Source organism: Gavialis gangeticus, unplaced genomic scaffold (assembly GCF_001723915.1).
Source record: "Gavialis gangeticus isolate Ggan-Ray unplaced genomic scaffold, GavGan_comp1, whole genome shotgun sequence".
Taxonomy (NCBI): Eukaryota; Metazoa; Chordata; order Crocodylia; family Gavialidae; genus Gavialis; species Gavialis gangeticus.
In genome coordinates, this window is record NW_017728994.1 from 32,019,305 (window position 1) to 32,024,618 (window position 5,314).

Sequence of the window (5,314 nt, forward strand, 5' to 3'; positions counted from 1 at the left end):
CTCACACTCATGGCTAAGAACTTGCAACTTAGTAACTACTTCCACAGTTATACCTCACTAGAGGAGACTGGATGGTCACCTTGCTGGGGTCGCTTGACCCCAGTTGTCTTTCTTGCTTGGTGCAGGGGGCTGGACTCAATGATCTTCCAAGGTTCCTTCCAGCCTTGCAATCTATGAAGCTATGAAAGTGACAAAGGCTTATGCTGCTTTTGTTCTGTTGTGGGTTTTGTGCCAAAATCCCAAGGTTCCTCCTGTGCTATCAGCGACAGCACATATTCACTACTTCTGTGCAGGTGCTGTAACATGTATTTATGGCGATTGTTAGGTTAGTAGCTGAAGACAAAGCAGAGTAGCAGAATATCCATTGGTGGCTATAATGCCTGTATATGGAAGGCCCAAATGAGGCTGTCCTGGGTCTGGTACTAATCCTGGCACTGTTTTTTGGTCAGTGGAAAACATTAAACACTCTGTAACTCACTCTATTAGGTATTTCTGGGAAACACTGAGGCATTCGGGGCACTTTTATGTGATCCACAGGTGGGGAGCAGAGAGCGGCTTCAAGAGCCTCTTTAATTAAAACACTGCTGCGTCTCACGTATCAGTGTCCCTGCACTTAAAAATGGCGGCAGGGATGCTTGAACTAAAGCTTGTTCAACGAGCTTTAGTTCAAGCACCCTGCTGCCATTTTTAAGCACAGGAGCATTGATACACAAGACACAGGAGCCTGCTGAAGTGCAGTAATTGCCACACTGCAGTCTGCTCCAATGCACTGTAATTACAGCATGTCAGAGCAGTTTCTGTGCTTCTGTATAGGTGCCCTTGGTGCTTTGGAAAATTTTCTCCCATATTTGCAATGTCTCAGTGCCCTCATGCCTCTGTGTACTTTATCCAAACATCACCGTACCTCTTCCCTCTTTACATACCAAATAATAGAGGCTTTGTTCCCTGAGCTTCTCTGTAATATAGAAGCACAGCCATTCAGCAGTGTATGATGAAATCAGAAAATGTCTGGTAAAACAAGGACCCAATTGTGCCCAGTAGGCAAAGCTCCTATTGAAATCAATGGGAATTTTGCCTCTAGAAAGAATGCGGAGTAAAGTCCTATACCTTAATTTCTGTTCCTTTTGTTCTTTTTGTCTACTTGCCACTTGCATCACAGAAGCCTATAGCATCAACATATCATGTTTCAAGTAGTTTAATAATACCTTTATCTGAAGCTTCTGTTTGTTGTAGAATTAATACATTTTTATATCAGTAGAGGGAGCCAGAACTTCTAAGTCAGATTGTAAGTGGAAAGCAACATTCACTGGTTAAATTCCCTTTACAGAAAGAGAGAAAAAGGGTGGGGGGAGGGAGGGGGAGAGAGTTGTCACCCCAATCACCTATTGAAACACAGAGAGGAAGGCTTCTCTTTAGAACTGGTAAGCCACCACAGGTCTTCTGCTGCTGCTACTGCATTCATTTAGTCCATGAAGGTGCAGATATTCAGCAATCTCAGTGACTCACAATCTATGTGAATGTTAAAAGGTAAGAATTTTCTAAATACTTTGTTTCAACTTTGCAGGTGGTCAGATTAGTTTAGCAGCATAATCCTTCTCCCCTTGAAAATCTATGGACCTGTTGAAATTCCACTTGAGATGCTGACAATTTATTTTGTAATCATGATTTCAGTTCTTGTTCAGATCTCTCTCTTTGAACTGGGTAATTCTCAGTTCTTACCTATCAGAAAACATTGACAAAGAAATCTCCCTGAAATATATATCTGGATCAATGGGCAAGTGATATACTGTATGATCATTAAACAATGTCCAACTTGGGTATGTAAGAAAAATGATTAGGAAGAGCTGGGGACAGAGTGGGTTACTGTTTTATTAAAGCATTTTAAGAAAAATAAGTTTTAAAACATGAGAATCTAGATGGAAAACGTTTAAGAATCTGTAATGCTTTATAAGATACTTTACTGATTCATCTTTTAGCAATCAAAAGGTACCTCTTTGCTTGTTGAGGTGCACTAGAATGATGTCTAATTTATTCAGTACTTCAGGTCAAAGTAGAGCACAGATATTTGCTGGGACATGCAGCCTGAAATAGAAGCATCAAGAAGTTAGATTTCCAGAAAAAAGGACTACTGCACAGTTCCTCAGCATCCTGCAAATGTTCATTCCTAGCATCTGGCAAAGTAGGCGGTTGATTGTGAAAGTTTTTGCTTCTTTGAACCAGCTAGTCTCTGTAGGTACCTGCAGATGCTACACTTTGACCTAACTACAGTTAGGTTGATCTAAGTGCCAAATGTTCAAGGAGGTTAGATGGGACAAAAATAGTCATCCTTGTCTAAATTAGTTCACCTGAAGATGTGAGGAAATTTGGACTGGGAATGCGTTAGCCCAGTCTACCAAATGACAGCACATATTGAGAATGCAGCTCCTGGGCCGGGAAAGTCTAGCCACTCACCCCAGCCCCAAGGCTGTGGTCTTCCAGCACCCTTTCCCATCCCTGACTGGGCTATTTTTAGCATTCCCAAACCCCTGACTCCTGGATGGACAACTCCTCCCAAGGACCCACCAACACCCACCATCTGCAGACCTGCCTGCCTTCTTTAATCCTGCCAATCATCCCCGGCCCGCAGACCCACCAGCCCTCCTCCATCCCATCTGCCTCTCTCCCGACCCTGACTTAGATCAGGTTCCTGGCACTGACAAATGTCTGTACAAGCTGCTCCCAATTTACAATCATGCAAATTAAAGTAAGCTGCATATGACTGTAGATTGGGTATGGCGAACGTCTGCATGGACCCTGTAGTGTCACCCCACCCACCTCCTGCCTGACTTCAGACTAACATGGCTAACCCCCCTCCATACAAAAGTGTGGTGAGTTTTCAGGATTCAAAACCAATCCAGATACAAAGTTAAAACACTCCAACAGCCAGATTCAAAGTCTATTTACAGTCCATGAAAACATCCTTGTTAACTTCAGTGATTTTGAATTAGGTCCCAGGAGTGTCATATTGGTTGCAAAATAGCCATAAACATTGTCTGGTATGTTTTAGTCCATTCCCTAGAAATGTGTTTATTTTGTGTATTTAGACTGTAAACTCTTCAGCAAACTCTTCTGAATTTGCACAGTTCCTAGCATGACAGGCTACATCTTTAGTTGACTCAGAGTCACTACCATAAGACATACAAGTAATAGCTGTAATTGTTATGGGCATTATTGTTGTTGTCCAGTCAGGGAGGTACAAAGAAGGGAATGAACATTTTGCTATTTACAATTCTGCTTGTGATTATTGCTGTAAGAATGATTTGTTTGTTTGTTTACTGCTTGAACTAAAATATAACAACAATACCCCTCCCTTCCTTAAAAAAATAGTATTGGGTATCCCAAAACTAAGATTTTTTTTTGAGTTTTCAAGAAATTAGGGGTTGAATGAAGTGTTTCATTTGACTTGAAACAGCATGTTTTGATTTATTGCCAGGCATTTTTGTTAAAAGTCAAGGGCCAGAGTTACCAGAGGCAGAAATTTATTAGGTGACCCACATAAAAATTCCCTCTCTGCCTGATTCAAGGCAGGGGTTTGAACTAATGTCTCTAGCCTCCCAGGAAAGTGACTTAAACTTTAGGCTGTACAGCTTTGGGAGGGATCAGGGTGAGGTCCCACCACCTTCTTGTTAGCTTTGTGAATGATAATTTAGTCTCACGATTTCTTGGCCAATCTGGAACTATTCAGGTTGCATTCACAAATAATTTCAGGTCAACAGATGCTGCGTCCTTCAGTGTATAAATTGCATGCTGATAAGGATTCATCCAGCCCTACCTATGATACATTCAGTGATCCTTTTGAATAGGTGGTAGGAAGAGTCTTTGGAGCCCCAGGGGGAAAAGGTGGGATGCAAAGGGAAGGTAACTCTATTATCCCTTACTTTCCTAGGCCAGCTTTTCCAGTTCTAGTCAGTGGTAAAAGGATTGCACAGAATTGTGAGCCCAGGAGTTCCAGTCCTGGCTTTGCCTCAGAGGCCAGGCTGATGGACGTTTTTTATGAACCTTTATAACATCATATGGATTCCCTTGGGATACAGGGCAAGGATGTATGTCACCTTTCTGTATCTCAGTTCCCTCCTCTGTGGATAAGGGTAATAATTAATTCCTTTCCCCCTTTGAGGGACTGTTATAAGACTGACAGCCTTTTGAGAGCTCCCAGAAATATACCATAGGAGGAAAGCTGCAAGAATGTGGATTGCATAGTCTAGAGGAGACTGAGGATAGGCAGTAGGAAGATGTGCCAAATACTTTAGTATTCAATGATACTGATATAAGCTGTCACAATATAAATGTCTACATGCTCCCAAAGCAATACACATGTAGCAAAACCATTATGATATTCCATTCCAGGTTAAAGTTACAGCTGTCTGGCTCCTTTGTATCCTACAGAAACATGCAGATGTAACAGGTAACAGCTGATGCATGCAACTGAAGTGCAAATCTTACTTTGCTGTCCCCCAGGCCCTTGATGCAGTGTTTCTCAACCCAAGGTACATGTACCCCTGGGGGTATGCGAGACCCGGGCAGGGGGTACGTGGGTGCTGCTTTTTGGTTTTGCCTACTTGGGCTGGAAGTTCCAGCCCCTGCCTCCCACCCCCACTGTGTCCAGTGCGCCAGGGCTTTTGCTCCCCAGTGTCAGTGTGCCAGGGCATAGGGAGGGAGGCCCTGCGCTGGCTGCTTTGCCCTGGGCCGTGGTGGAAAAAGTGGGACTTGGCTTGCAGCAGCAAAACTGGCAGAGCCACGGTGGGACTTCTGGTTTTGCTTTTGCTGCGTTGATCAGCAGGGGGTATGTAAGGTGCCAAAGGTTGAGAACCACTGCCTTAATATAACTGAAAATGATATCATGTCACAGCCTGCGCTGAAACAGATTACCTAGAGAATCTGTGGAGTCTCTGTCCAGTTTGAGAGCAATGAGGGGCCACATGCTGCATGGGTGATAGGGCTGTGCAATGCTTCGGTCGATTCGATTCAGCAGAGATTCAGCCCGATTCAGTGGCCAAGTCTCCGAATCCAAATTGAATCAAAGGACCCTTTAATCTCTCTGAATTGAATCGGGACCCTCCACATTGATTCAGAGAGATTTGGAAAGAGTCAGCAATTTGGACAGTCACAGCTTTAATTGTTTTTTCTACATAGCTCTAGGCACCAGGTGGCTCATAAATGCTGCAATGCTGGGGCGCATGGAGTGTCCCACAGAAGCATGGGGTGAGCAGGTGGTCCTCAGCACTTTTGGCAGCAGACCTGGAAGTAGACCAGAAGCACTTCTGGTCCACTTCTG

The 5,314-nt window shown here is 43.6% G+C and overlaps 1 protein-coding gene across 1 annotated transcript in view; it reads left to right on the forward strand.

Moving 5' to 3' along the window:
- Positions 1-1,381: 1,381 nt before the first annotated feature.
- Positions 1,382-5,314, forward strand: part of LOC109287441 (neuropeptide Y receptor type 4-like) — an 11,857-nt gene continuing 7,924 nt past the window's right edge. Inside the window, exon 1 of the mRNA XM_019502536.1 lies at positions 1,382-1,527. The gene's annotated coding sequence lies outside the window, so the exon portion shown is untranslated. The remainder of the gene's footprint in view (positions 1,528-5,314) is intronic.